The sequence below is a fragment of the Idiotropiscis lumnitzeri genome, chromosome 11 (assembly GCF_059441095.1).
Source record: "Idiotropiscis lumnitzeri isolate Australia: NSW breed Sydney's pygmy pipehorse chromosome 11, RoL_Ilum_1.0, whole genome shotgun sequence".
NCBI lineage: Eukaryota > Metazoa > Chordata > Actinopteri > Syngnathiformes > Syngnathidae > Idiotropiscis > Idiotropiscis lumnitzeri.
In genome coordinates this window covers 19,237,981-19,253,898 of record NC_142401.1, presented here as the reverse complement: position 1 = coordinate 19,253,898, position 15,918 = coordinate 19,237,981, and the positions used below count along the sequence as shown (strand labels likewise).

Here is a 15,918-nt window from a genome sequence, read left to right as displayed (position 1 = left end):
GGCGGGAACGAAAACACAAAAACGCAGTAACAAGGTACACATTAACAAGAGAGCAAACTAGAACGTGGACCATGAACATGAGCGATGTGGGATAACGATCCGACGCTGGGGAGTCAGTGTAAGTGTCTTAAATAGTGCGTGCAATCAGTGTGTGAATAGGAGTCCGGTGTGGAGCTGGTGGGCGTGTCTCGCAGCTGTTGACGGCCTGGCCTGAGACGATCGCTGGAGGAACGCCCACACAGCTGTCAAAACAAAGACACATGGCATGACAAACACGGATCGTGACAGGAGGGGTGCCTGTAAAACTATTCCAGGCTGATCTGGTCAGTTTTTTTTTTTTTAAATGGGCCCTAATTCCTCATAAAGTTATCTTTATAGTAATGGACCATGCATCGTTGCACAAACATTTTTTTTTTTCCTCACATACGCTGCTATAACAGACTGTGGCTCAGCATTACGGTAGCAGTTGTTCGAGTCAAGTGACCATAATGAGCAAATCAAATGGACAGAAGCCAGCTCGAAACGTTTGCATCTAATTTTTCGCAAGGCCGTGACTTTATTATAACTAAAATGAGAACCCAGGACAGAAGAGCTACATGAAGGTGGAGCAAATGAATGTATCCTCCAGATAACATGGATTTTACTGCTACGTCAACAAGTATTGAGCAATGTTTTGGGCGTAAATGAATGAAATAACATAACATTAAAATAGAGTACAGTTTCAAAGAACACACTAATGGACAGCCATACAAATACAATGAATGCAAGTATGAGAATGAGTTGTAAAGTGCTGCAGCGCTAGCTTTCATACATGAAAAAGTGTTGTCGTGCAAAAGTGCTTGACTGTTAAAATGCTACATGCAAGAGTCAGCAGATGATTGCCTGCCACCATTTCAAGATTGTCCGGCATATTGAGATCACCAACTGTAGCCCGGCACAAATTCACTACATTCTATAAGCTTTTATATTATGATATACTTCACTACTTTTTCGACATGGATGCATGCATGTCATTTTTTCAAGGCAGTGGTCCGTCTCGTCATCTTTTGAATCCATTTGCAACATTTCTCAAAGTTATCTTCAAAACCAGAGTCACGCAATCTCTTCTGTCCCCTTACCTCCTGCATCCCACATCACATGCACGTTACACCAATAATCCTTTTGTCTCTTGCGTCTCGTCAATCTCTTTTTCCAGAGTATGTTAACAATTCACAACATGCAATCGCTCTTGTAACATCTGCGCATGGTTGCCCAAATATTACAAGACGTCACTCCTACACTTTTTCTTACCACACCTATCTCAACTTTAAACTTGAAATGATCAAAAACATCTCACCCCATAGCACAAATTTCTCACAAATGCTTTCAATATTGGAATTTTTCCCCAAAAATTATTTACTCACTTTTTCTCTTTACTTAGCATCATCAGGGCCACTGCCCGAATTTAATATGTCAAGACACTCACGCACACACTTCTTTTGGGGTAGTATAATAGATACCAATCCGAACTAATACTTATTTGACGTCTTTACCTAATGCAAACGTGACCTTCTGTTTTGACCTAACGATTACCTGCGCATCCAGATACACGACTCACGTAATACAAGAACAATCTTGCGTTTTATGCTGGTGTAAGACTCATTTAATGTTTTTGGGAATGTGGCAGACCATGCTGTGGCATGCTGGCCGTTTTGGCGGACCAAGCACATTTCGTTTTAAACACCTGCGGCACACCTGATAATTTGATGGCTATCCATCTGTCATGTTTTGGAAAGGAGGATGACAGCAAACGCAGGGAAGCAGGGTTAGCGGGAGGACATGATTCAATTTTACAAAAACAAAATGGCTAACAAAGAATTGGGATCTGTGGAATTCAAACAAAATGTACAAAAGAAGAATCAAAGTAACAAAACAAACTATAGGAAAACTAAACTTGGCTTGACTTGAAGAAAACACAAAAGCAGTGACATGGCAATGTCACAAGGACAGCTGACATAGACAATGACCCAACAAGACCTGCAAGGAAACGGGAGTAAATAAAAGCAAATTAGCGAGACAACGAGGAACACCTGGACAAGACAAAGGGTTGGAAGGAGCAGCTTGGGTGACCACAGGGATCGGGATGACAAGCACAGTTGTCGACAACAAACCAACGAGACACAAAGAAACAAGGAAAACCAAAAATCATCCAAAACAGATCATGATACCACCATCAGCCATCAGGTCACCATCGCTGCAATTTGTGGGCAGGTGTGCAGCAGTTGTGGTAGAAGAGCGCTTTGAAAAAACATTGTCAATTATCACAGTTTATTATAGTAATTAAACAATTATAATGAATTATAGTAGCTACTTCTCAAACTAAAAAACTAAATTATCCTCAAGAAGTATTTGCATTGGATTCTCACCAATTTATCATTATGTGGTTTTCAATAATTGTTTAATGTTTAAAGTAAAGTCACGTCCCCCACGTATGACTGTGTACGAAGCTCTGTGAATACACCGTCCCTCAGTAAGTGAATGTGTTACAAATCTAATGTCAGTGCGGAATAATTAATTAATAGACAAAGCACTGAACAGTTCATCTTCATTCATTTTTAATGAATGGATACTTGGGATTTGGTGCAGTTTAAAGACTTCCATTTCCGTAACTACTCATAATAGACCTGATTATTGTCGTAAAAAATGTTCCCCTAACAGATTTCCCATTTCTTAACAAACCTCTGTTGTCAGGTTCAATCACCTAAGCATTCACTGAACATAGGCAAAATGAATGAAAGGAAGACAAGAGTTGATCTTTTACTCGCGAGGACAACGAACGGAGGTGTGCTCAGTTACAACTCCAACTTCGTTCTGGAGCACACTCCGCCGAGCCCTCTATTTTATTAGGGAAGTCCCTAACAATACAATGTATTTGCACTAAGGATTGAAGGGGGAGCACCAGCAGGAACATGTAAACATCTCAGACACAAGAGGAAAGACAGACATCTATGGCAGTCATTTACTGATTGAAAAGGCAGATATGCCCCCTTTAGTGCTCTGATACTAAAATCTCAGTCCTTTGGTTTCAGAGGTGTGTCTCGGCACACCTCCTTTGATGTTGCAGACGTTGATCCAGTCTTCAGGCATCCGCTTCTCTGTGAAGTCTTCTCATCCATATGGTCAAACATAAGTTACGCTGTGGAACAATTCTTTTGCAATACAAATAGAGTAAAATATGGGATAAAATATATCTTCAACCTAACATCTGTCTTCTCGCATGTTGCAATTTTGCCAAACAGTTTAATATGTGTCAAGTAAATCTAAGTTTGTGTTTAACTCAATAGCAAGCTGAAAATATATATCCACACAAAATGCTTGGGTTTCCAAAGCAGCGACTGCAGAATTTATTGTAATGAGGCGTTTAATTTGAGAGAGTAAAATTTACCAGCGTGTGTCATATTGATGAAACCATGAGGCTGTCAAAAAAAAGTCAATGCTGTAATTCATTGATTCCGTTTCCTCCTTGTTTTTTATCTAACGACCAGTGAGTGTGTTAAGATTTTGATGTAATAAACAAACCCAATTCCAATGAAGTAGGGAAGTTGTGTGGAACATAAATAAAAGTATAATGCAATGACTTACAAATTGTATTCAACCTATATTTAATTAAATACACTACAAAGACGACAATGTCTAATGTTTAAACTGATAAACTTTGTTTTTAGCAAAGAATCATGAATTTCGAATTTTATGGCTGCAACACGTTCCCAACTTTTTTGGAATTGTTGCAGCCATAAAATTTCAAGTTCATGATCATCTGCTAAAAACAACATAGCAGTTTGAACATTCAATATTTTGTCTTTGAAATGCATTCAATTAAATATAGATTGAACATGATTTGTAAATTATTGTATTTAGTTTTTAACTATGTTTAACACAACTTCATTGGGATTGGATTTGTAAATGTCATGGAGCTTGCGGAATCTTTGAACGCAACACCAAACTTGCAGAACACAGTCAAAATTGATCACTGGGAGCCTTCAAGTAGGTAACTATAAAAACATGAATTACTATTAGTAGACTTTCAAATAAATAACCAACGTAATTACTCTTTTTTTTTTATGGTGAGTGGAGCCTCTCAGTATAAGGGTTTAGATATGCAAAAAGTAGTTATGAGGTTTTATAATACAGCCCATGTAGTCCCATAATAGTAGTCCTGGAAGGAGCTTCCCTAAGGACTATAATAACCACGTTTGCTGGGTGCAAAGACTCTGAGAAACCGTTAAACAACGTTGTAAACAAGCGTGCGCAGCTAGCATACTGCTAAAAGTCAAGATAGAAAAGAAAGGTGGATGGAGAGACAATGTGGGAGAGTATTGCTCTGTCCATTTTCCCTGTGGCAAGTTGTAGAATTTATTGTACTGTTGCGCAGTGGCCAATTACAGCAATTGAAAACAAGAGGTTCACATAAATGCATACGTGCAACACTTTTATTTTTGTGAGTTGGACTCAAAGGTCTTGTTACGCTACGGGGGATGGAGGAAGTAGGAGAGGACCCCAAATGTAGGGAAGACGAGGCAAGGGTAACTTAAAGGGAGTTTAATTAGCAAAACAACCAAAAAGGCACTTGGAACAAATAAACGAAACAACAGGGCAAAACATGACTTGGAAACAGGGACCGGAGCAAGCGACAATGACAGCGATTACTGAGCGCTGAGCGTGACCGATTGACAGTGACATCAAAAGGTTAATGCACCGACGACGAGTACTCAGTGAAGGAGGCTTAAATGGCGACGTAATTAGCGGGTTGACGAGAGACAGGTGCGTGGCTGACGAGCGCGTCTCTCCCGCAGCGAGGTGATCAAGGCGTCCATGAGTAACAGGTGCGTGGCTGGTGGGTGCGTCTCTCCAGCCATCACGACACGCGCTGGAGGGGAACGCCCCCCACGCCAGTTGAACAAACGTAAACAAAAACAAGACATAACGGAAACGGATCATGACAGGTCTAAAACTTTTTCTACATGCATAAAAGTCAATTTCCCTCAAGTATGGTTCCTAAATCTGCCTGATTTTTTTGTTAGTGAGCATTTCTCCTTTAAAATAATTAATCCCACCTCACAGATGCGGCATATCAAGATACTGATTTGCCAGCATGATGATTGCACAGGTGTGCCTTATGCTGGCCAATATACACGGCTGCTCTGAAATGTGCAATCTTGCTTCATTCATGTCCAGGCAAGTCTGCTTGCATGCAGATGAGCTTCCATGAGATGGATTATGACAGTTTGTGCTGCAGCTGTCCGGGTGGCGACTCTCAGACATGCTGGATGTGGAAGTCCCAGGCCGGTGTGGTTAGACGTGGTCTGCGGTATAGGCTGACATTTATTCAGTAAACCTGAGGGTCACTGTAATGGATGGGAGTCAACTTTATATTTAATTAAATGATTTGGACGAGCAAGGATAAAAGGTTAATTGGAGAATCATTATCCAGTAGTGGGGGGAAAAAAATATAAGAGCCCATGACAAAGAGGGGGTCATGGTGAACAGGATCAGGACAGGTGGGAGTCATTTTCACCAGACAGTTTTAGTTTTTACTTTGGTCCGGGATCGGAAGGTCCAGGATTTTTTTTCTGTGGGAGTGGGCTGGTACAGGAGTGAGAATGCACTCCCGTGTCACCCTGTAGTCTGGTTGTGAGTCCAACTGGATATACTGCCAAATTGTTTGAAGACGGCTTATGGTAGAGAAATGAACATTCAATTCATGAGGCAACTGCTCTGGTGGATATTCCTGCATTCGGCATGCTATACATATAATATATATGTAAATATACACAAAGAGACATACATATATGCATAGTCTTTGGTTTTAAGAGTAATTGAGGACCCAGAGTTTCAATCCAATCCTGCGGCAATAGATTTAGATGTTTTACATAACTCTCAAAATGAGCTAAACGTTCTGTATTTTTTCTTTTTCAAGCACTAAATGTGATGACACACCCACTGACCAACTCAATGTGTATTGGTCCAATTTAGAAATTGTTTATCATGTCAGTGTTTTTGTACTGAAACCCTTAGTGGGTGTTGAACATAAAATTAGCAAATACAGGCACTATAGGTGTGGCATTGGCGCTAATTCACTTCAAACATTGCACATGAATGTGCAAGTCGCTTTATGTATGATGTCCATGTAATATTAGGGCAGAGGTTTTATAATTCATAATACTACTTAAAACTCATTTGATAGCTAATTTCCTATTCACGTCCACATCTACTCATTAACCTCTCTGTTGTCCTCATTTTCTGTATACGCCATGTGTCCTCTGGGTCAAAATGACCCGTCTTCAGTAAACCCCCAATACAAGCAGTTTAATTAAATTTTAAATACCAAATTTCATATTGCTTGAAGAAACAACTTGTCCTTCACCACAATTAGTGTGAATAACTGAGTTTTCCATCTTTACTTTTTAAAACATTTATACTATTTCTATAACTAAAGAAAAGCATGCAAATATACACAGTATAAACGTATCTAGTGTAAGGAAACACTCCTAATGCCTGTCCATTATACAGAGGGGGAAACGCTGTAATGATAAAAACTACTGAATGATTGAAAATACTGCAATGATAAAAATATTGCAATGATAAAAGTACTGTAATGGTGAGAGTACTGAAATGATAGAAAAGTACTGCAATGATAAAAGTACTGTATTGGTAAAAAGTACTGCAATGATAGAGAAATACTGCAATGATAAAAGTACTGTAATAGTAAAAGTACCGCAATGATAGGAAATACTGCAATGATAAAAGTACTGCAATGAGAAAAGTACTGTAATAGTAAAAGTACCGCAATGATAGGAAATACTACAATGATAAAAGTACTGCAACGATAAAAGTACTGTAATAGTGAACGTCCTGCAATGGTAGAAATACTGCAGTGATAGAAGTACTGTATTAAGAATACTGTAATGTAAACAAAATACATCATTGGTCAATATTTTAGTACACCCTTGGCTGAAAGTGCAGTAGTAGTTTATATTGCCTCCTAGGACTGCACAATTACACGAAATCCCTCCCGTTTGTAGGCCTGACCCAATGTTCTTGTTAAAAAGTCTGACAGCAGTCGGCAGGAAGGAGAGGCGAAATCTCTCTTTGGTACAGCGAGGGTGTAAAAGTCTATCACTGAAGGAGCTGTGAAGTGTTCTCAGAGTGTCATTGAGTGGGTGGGCTGGGTTGTCCAGCATTGATGACAGTTTTGCCGTCATCCTCCTGCCCCCCACTGAGTCCAGGGAGCAGCCCAGGACAGAGCTGGCCCTCCTCGCTAGTTTGTCCAGTCTCTTTTTGTCCCGGCTCGAGATGCCTCCTGCCCAGGAGACCACTCCATAGAAGATGACTGATGAAACCACCGAGTCATAGAAGTTCCTGAGGAGTGTTCCCCGAACGCCAAAGGACCTCAGCCTCCTGAGTAGGAAGAGTCTGCTCTGACCCTTCCTATAGAGAGCATCTGTGTTGTCGCTCCAGTCCAGTTTGTTTGTTTGTTGTTCAGATGAACACCCAGGTACTTGTAAGTTGAGACCCTCTCAACTTCTGTTCTCTGGATATTCACCGGTGCAGGTGAAGAGTGCCGACGCTTGCAGAAATCCACCACCCGCTCTTTGGATTTCCCAGCGTTGATTTGGAGGCGGTTCTGCTGACACCAGTCCACAAACCCCTGCGTAACCCCTCTGTACTCCCGATCGTCACCGTCAGTGATGAGGCCGACAATCGCAGAGTCATCAGAGAACTTCTGCAGGTGACAGGTTGTGGAATTGTATTTGTAGTCCGAGGTGTTGAGGGTGAACAAGAAGGGAGCCAGAACAGTTCCCTGCGGCGCTCCCGTGCTGCAGAGGAGCACGTCAGACATACAGTCCTGTGTCCTCACGTACTGTGGCCGGTTTGTGAGGTAGTCGTGGATCCATGTGATGAAGTGGTGGGCCACTCCCGCCTGCTCCAGCTTGTCTCCCAATAAGGCGGGCTGGATGGTGTTGAAAGCACTTGAGAAATCAAAGAACATGATCCTCACCGTGCCCCCCGCCTTCTCCAGGTGGGAGAGTGAAGTGTGGAGCAGGTAGATGATGGCATCATCCACACTGATGCCAGGCTGGTATGCGAACTGGAGTGGGTCCATTGAGGAGCTGACCAGGGGGCGCAGATGGACGAGGACCAGTCTCTCCAGGGTCTTCATCAGATGAGACGTCAGCGCCACTGGTCTGAAGTTGTTGAGCTCCTTCGGATGGGGTGTCTTTGGAACCGGAACCAGGCAGGATGTTTTCCACAGCTGGGGGACTTTGCCCAGCTTCAGGCTCAGGTTGAACATGTGCTGGACGATTTCACAAAGCTGGTCTGCGCAGGATTTGAGGAGCTGGGAGCTGATCCCATCTGGGCCTGCTGCCTTCCTCGCCTTCATCTTCCTCAGCTGGTTCTTCATCTGTGATGTTGTGAGGAACAAGGCTGAGCAGGAGGAAGTGGTGGTTGTCTGATGAGGCTGGGAACTGGAGCCTGTGGAGAGAGAGAGGGGAGAGAGAGGGGGAGAGAGGGTCTCGTTCGCAGTGGCAGGAGGGGTTGGTGGGGGCTGCAGCAGGGAAGCCTGAGTGGGGTCAGGCATCTGATCAAACCTATTGAAAAATAGGTTCAACTCATTTGCCCACTGAAGCCCCCCCCCCCCTTCTGGGTCTTACCTGGTTGTCCGTGGCCTGAGATGGTCTTCAGGCCCCTCCAGACATCCCTGGCATTGTTCCGCTGCAGTTGTTCCTCCATCCGCATCCTGTAGGACTTTTTCCCCTCTCGGATCCTCCTTCTCAGCTGACGCTGCACTCTCTTCAGCTCGTCCTTGTCGCCTGATACAAAAGCCCTCTTCTTCTCCTTCAGGAGAGCTTTAATGTCCGGTGTGATCCAGGGTTTGTTGTTGGAGAAACATCTTACAGTCCTGGTGGGAATGGTGTTATCCATGCAGAAGTTAATATAGTCTGTAATTGTGTCTGTTAGACCATTAATGTCCTCACCGTGAGCTTTGCTGAATACCTCCCACACAGTTGTGTTGAAACAGTCCTTTAAGGCTTCCTCGGCTTCTCCAGAGCATCGCCGAACAGTGCGTGTCACAGCTGGCTGCCTGCGGACCAGAGGTTTGTACACAGGCAGGAGAGCAACCAAGTTGTGGTCAGCTTTGCCCAGCGGGGCGAGGGGCAGTGATGTGTACGCCTACTTGGTGTTGGCATAGAAAAGGTCGAATATTTTATTGTCTCTGGTGTGGCAGGTTACATATTGTGTGAATGAAGGCAGAGAGGAGGAAGGAGAAGCATGATTGAAGTCACCAGAGATAAGGAGCAGGGCATTTAGGTGCTGTGTTTGTAGCCTGCTCACAGCTGCAGTCAGTACGTCACAGGCTGTCTCACTGTTAGCAGAGGGTGGCACGTACGCCGCCACCGCGATCACATGACTGAACTCTCGCAGTAAATAGAACGGACGCATGCTAACAGCTATCAGCTCAATGTCCCGACTGCAAAGTTGATCCTTAACAGTTATGTGCCCAGGGTTACACCATCTATCATTAACAAACGCAGCCAGCCCTCCCCCTTTCCTTTTACCGCTCTGCAGTGTCCTGTCCGCGCATAGTATTTGGAAGCCGTCCAATTCCACGACGGTGTCCGGCATTAGCTCTGTTAACCACGACTCCGTGAACACCAGCAAGCTCGCCTCCCGGACAATCCTCTCGTGCCGGGTTAGCGCTGTTAGCTCGTCCATTTTATTGGGGAGGGATCTAACATTCCCCATAATAACGGACGGGGTGGTATCGTCTCCTCCTTGCCTGGCGTTTAGCCCCCGCACGACATCCCCGTCTCTTCCTCCTCAGCTCACGGGGGATATCGGGTCTCACTCCGTGAGCCGACGCGGGGTTAGCACGGAGTGCTAACATCTGATCTCTTGAGTACACGATCGATCCGTAGCTCCGAGTTTCGTCTCCGGACACGATCGCGCAAAAAACAGCCCCCAACAGCAGTAAAACCACCTTACCTTGCAGAACAGCATTGTGATGTGTTTTTACATACACTATTCAGTACTAAATTCCGTTGCACTCTCTTATTTATTTATCTAATTTATATATTTGTCTGTATTATTGTTGTATTGCACTGGAGAGGGGAGCTCTCTAATCTCGTTGCACACTTGAGTACAATGACAATAAAGGGATTTCTAATTTCTAATGTCCATTGCTGAGATGAGGTAAAAATTAAAAATAAAATAAAATGAAACAGGGTAAAGGGAAAAAACACACGAAAAAGGCTCAATAGTGAGCCACACTGCTGTAAACAGGCAGCCACTCGCGCAGCGCTGGAACCGGAAGATTAATAGGCACAAGTAGCACAATATGCAACTGCACAAGCCTTTGCAGATTTTTCTTACAGCTGCCGCACACTGTGCGTTTTACAGTCCTTTTGAGGGCAGAACTGACATCTCTACTTTTTACTTGCCCGAACTGGGGAAGTGGCAGTGGTAGCTGGATCCTCAGGATGACCAAGAGCTGCTGCACTCTGAATAGCGTTTACGACTGCTGCAGAGACTTCTGTGCATGGGACATGCTTCCTTCTTTTAAAGAGTGGAATTACAAGTGCCTTTCCTCACTGCTCCAGGAACACCCTCCTCTTGTCCTGCTTACGGGACATCCAATGACAAAGACATAGTAGGAGGAAACAATGATTTTGTGGAAGATGACCAGACGCCACCGGGCAGTCATCCTTTTCCAGGTGTATGTTTCAGTCACCATCAAGTTTGTCCACACCTCCTTTGTTGTGGTTGTAGTCTCGGACGAAGAAGGACTTCCAGTTCTCATGATCGCTGATGTCACCGCCTGTATGCTCAGAAGAACTACATTCTTGTTTTTCTTTGGGAGGTACGGAACTAGAATGGTGGTAGGCGTGAAGGCAAACTTTGATGAAAAGCGGTGCAGGTGGGTGCTAAGGCTTGTCTTTTTAAACTATACCAACCATGGTGATCTTCCGCATCAGGAGCTGCTGTTCGCCTTTATAAAAGGTGAAGTAATTGTCTCATGTCACATTATGGCCCCTAAATCCTTCTGTCACAACTTGCATTCCAACGACCGTTGGATGGAAAGACATCAGTATGAGTTATTAGTCCGGTTTCACAGAAAACAATCAATGAAATCTGCTGGTCTTGACTCATCAAATCGTAGTAGTCTTGAGTAGGTGTGAAAGAGTTTGAGTGGCATTGTGGCTTGGGGGGATGTCGATTGTGGCTATGTAAAGCCCTTTGAGACTGTCTGTGATTAAGGGCTATACAAATAAAATTGACTTGACTTGACTTGACTTGAAAAAATGGACTTTCACTCTTTGCATCCCATAGATTAGCTGCAGCCTCACCTCAGAATCTGTATACACCTGCGAAGATTAGGAGCCCTAAATTGGCCTTTTTATCCAGCTGTCTCCTGTTGGAATTTATCTTTATATCAATGTTAGAATTTAATTTTAAACCAATGTAAACTCGAATTAGTAATCTGACTCCAATTCGCGACCTTAACCAACTCTCACTCATCCAACAATATGCGCGCTCGTTCTGCAATAGAAAGGTATCAGGAAGCCGGCATTTTCACGCACAAGTGGGTTTATTCCCAATACACAGATTTCTACATGGCACCTGGGTCTCGGGTCACTCTCAATACAACTCTACACCTCTCTTGCCACCAGCGAATGTGTTCTACCTCCGAGTTGCCCAGTTATGATTCATACTATACAATATGCAAATGGCACAGAGACAAAGGCATCCTGGCATGATTCTATTGGCTATGTGTATCCTGCAGTTAACTTTAGCTTGTTCTCATTGGTCTTTCTTCTCCCGCCGAATCCCGTGGCGACTCCTCCTGCTTGTGCTATCCCCCGATGGCCTCTCCTTCGTCCACTGGTCCCGGAGTCATCTCGTCTCGCTCGCACCATCTGCTTCTAAAACATTCCATTCCTGCACAACCCCCGCAACCAGTTTTGCTCCACCAGTCACACTCTCAGCATTTTACAATATCACATTTTCATACATTGGATGCACCAACATCTAATGAACTATGTTAAGCTCAAACCCTTATATTCCTTTAATAGTCAAAAGTATGAAATCCTTTAAGTGTAACCGAAGTTTAGACCATGCTAATGACCAGACCCTCAGGAGAGGAATGCAGGAAGATTGGATCACAGCTGCACCACAGGAGGTGTGAACGAGACCCCTCTGAAACAATGGACTTCCATGCCAGGATCACAAAAGTGGCTCCTAGCAGTCTACCCTTTGTTCTGTTTCAGGTTGACTGCCATTTACAAGTCAAGTCAAGTCAAGTCAAGTCAATTTTATTTGTATAGCCCTTAATCACAGACAGTCTCAAAGGGCTTTACATAGCCACAATCGACATCCCCGATCTTAACCCCCAGGAGGGCAAGGAAAAACTCACAAAACCTCATTAGGGGAAAAGTGAGAAACCTTGAGAAGGGACCACAGATGGGGGAATCCCCCTTCCAGGATGACCAGGCTGCAATGGATGCCAACTGGGCAACATTTGGCACATACAATGATGCTATGCAATAATAGATGAGATAATATAAGAGTCAATTGAATGAAGTGCTGCAGGAAGATGACTTCAGTGGAGTGGGTCCTCATCCAGGGCCGTAATATCCATGGCAGCATATCCGAAGATGAGCCTTCGATCTTGTACCGGTCAGTTGGTGTAAATTCAGTACAGCCACTTCCAAGTGAATCGCCATCACCTAATTCGGGGAATTGGGAACAGAAAAGAAAGAACAGAAATAGCAAACAGGCCAACAAGTAGTTCAATGAAGTGCTGAAATATGAGGAAATCAGAAAAGGCGCTGCATGAAGACGACTTCGGCAGAGCAGGTCCCTTCCCGGTTCGTCAGTGCCGTAATCTTCAAAGCATGTCCCCATCACCTAATTCCCAAGCAGGGGAAGGAGGGGGCAGAAAAGAGAAGAAGCGGCAGTAAACAGGCCAACAAATAATTAAATTAGATGCTAAAGTATATAAATAAATTGATCAAATGTCGCGCTGCAGGAAGACGACATCACTGGAACAGGTGCATGCCCAGTTGGTCAATGCCTTAAACGTCCTAGTGGGTCACCGTCACCTAATCCCCCAGCCGGGGGAAAAGGGGGCAGAAAAGAAAACAAAAGAAAAAAAAAAAAAAAAAAAAGCGGCAGTAAACAGGCCAACAAATATTTCAGCTAAATGCACAAGAGTATAAATGCGTCTTTAATAGTGTTTTGAACATTTCTACTGAGGTGGCGCCTCTAATATCTGAGGGAAGTGCATTCCAAAGCATTGGTGCCCGAATAGAGAACGCTCTAGAACCTGCGGACTTCTTTTTTTTTTTTTTTTTGGCTCGCGGGATCACTAAAAGACCAGCATTTTGTGAGCGAAGGTTTCGGGACGGAACATATGGTACCACGAGGTCAACGAGATAAGAAGGTGCTAAGCCGTGCAATATTTTAAAAGTAAGTAGCAGAACTTTAAAATCACATCTCAAGTGGACCGGAAGCCAATGCAAATTGGCTAATATCGGGGTAATATGATCAAACTTTCTCGTCTTAGTTAAGAGTCTAGCTGCTGCATTTTGAACTAACTGCAGACTTTTAATACTCGACATGGGGAGACCCGAGAGCAAAGCGTTACAATAGTCGAGGCGAGATGTAACAAACGCATGGATTAAGATTTCCGCGTCACACGTTGATAGAATTGGGCGAATTTTAGCAATGTTACGCAGATGAAAAAACGCAGTTCGAGTAATATTTTTAATGTGCATTTGAAAAGACATAGTTGCGTCAAATATAACACCGAGATTTTTTGTTGAATCCTTTTGGATAATATTACATTTATCGATATTCAGAGTGGTGTCTTTGAAAAGGTACCGATGACGCGCTGGTCCAATGATGAGCATCTCGGTTTTATCTGAGTTAAGACGCAAAAAATTGAAAGACATCCATTGTTTAATTTCGGCAAGGCACGCCTCTAATTTATAGCAGTCGCGGGGATTCGTTATATCCAACGGCATGTATAATTGCGTATCATCAGCGTAACAGTGAAAACTAATGTTATATTTCCGTATAATATCACCAAGCGGTAGCATATAGATGCTAAACAATAGAGGTCCAAGTACCGATCCCTGCGGAACTCCACATATGATCTTACAAAGATCCGAAGTCGTATTGCCATGAATTACACGGTGCGTCCTCTCCGACAGATACGAATTAAACCAAGAAAGCGCTGAACCTGAAATGCCAACACACGTTTCAAGGCGTTTTAATAATATGTTATGATCAACGGTATCAAAAGCGGCACTAAGATCGAGTAAGAGTAATATTGATGAGGTGTCGGCGTCCATAGCTATGAGAAGATCTTTAGTAACTTTAGCAAGGGCCGTCTCAGTAGAGTGGTCGGCTCTAAAACCCGATTGGAAAGGTTCAAATTGATTATTAACAGTCATATATTCATTAAGTTGTTGCGCTACGACTTTTTCAAGAATTTTTGCAATAAACGGAAGATTTGAAACCGGCCTATAGTTGATGAGACTCTCTGGGTCAAGGTTTGGTTGCTTAAGTAACGGTCGGATAACGGCGGTCCTAAAAGCTGCTGGTACTACACCCGTGGTAAGTGATAGATTAATTATATTTAAAACAGACGGTCCTAGGGTCGTAAACAGTTCTTTAATTAGTTTGCCAGGAAGCGGATCGAGCACACAAGTTGTCGGTTTTGCCGCACTAACCAATTTTGTTAGGCTCTCAAGAGATATTTTTTTAAATTGACATAAGGTTATCGGACAGTTATCAGCCCTAATGTCCCTATTAACACAATTTATCGCGGAATTCGACGGAATTTTAAGAACAGTGTCTTTAATCTCATCACGAATACATTCTATCTTCTGAGTAAAAAATTGCATAAAATCGTGAGCTGAATAGGAAGAGCTATCCGAGGTTGGTCGCTGTTGCGTTAGCATTGCTACGGTATCAAATAAATATTTAGGATTGTTTTTATGTAAGACAATTAATCTAGAATAATAATTAGTTTTGGCTAAATTAAGCGCTTCTTTGTATATTAGTAAACTATCGCACCATGCCTGACGGAAGACCTCAAGTTTGGTCGCACGCCATTTGCGCTCAAGCTTCCTACAAGATCGTTTCAGTACGCGCGTTTCCTCTGTAAACCACGGAGTAAGCCTCTTTGGACGAGTTTTAGTTTTTAAAGGCGCGACGGAGTCAAGCGCATTTAACAAAGCGACATTAAAGTTGTTTGTGAGATCATCAATCGTACCAATATAATTAGGAAACGAAGCAGTTGCTAAAGGGAGTAGCTCAGAGAGCGCAACGATGGTTGAGGAGCTAATGTTACGGCTGCTATAATTTTGATTATGGTCAGAACGATGACAGTGAGCCAAGACTTCAAATTTGATAAAGTAATGGTCAGATATAGCACTGGTATATGGTAATACAATTATTTTTGAAGATGCTAAGCCTCGGGTTAATACCAAATCTAGCGTATTGCCATTTATATGCGTTGCTTCATTTATTATTTGCGTGAAACCAAACATATCAATGATTGTCCGAAACGCTACCGTAAGTGGTTCCGACGGGAGATTCATATGAATGTTGAAGTCGCCCATGATAAGTATATTATCCGCATGAGTTACTAAATCAGCTACGAATTCAGAAAATTCATCTAAAAAGCCGGAGTAAGAGCCAGGTGGACGATAAAGAACGGCAAGATAAAACGGCAGCTCGGCTGAGGATCGCATAATGAGAACTTCAAATGTTTTAAAGGAATTGCTAAAACGAGGACTAAGTTTTAGGTTAGATTCGGAAATGAGGGCTACACCCCCGCCTTTCTTTTGAGGGCGCGCAACATGCGAG

At 43.2% G+C, this 15,918-nt stretch overlaps 1 protein-coding gene across 1 annotated transcript in view; it reads left to right on the top strand.

Annotated features, from left to right (window-relative positions):
• Positions 1-15,918, top strand: part of fhit (fragile histidine triad diadenosine triphosphatase) — a 200,658-nt gene that overhangs the window by 174,346 nt on the left and 10,394 nt on the right. The gene's annotated exons all lie outside the window — the stretch shown is intronic.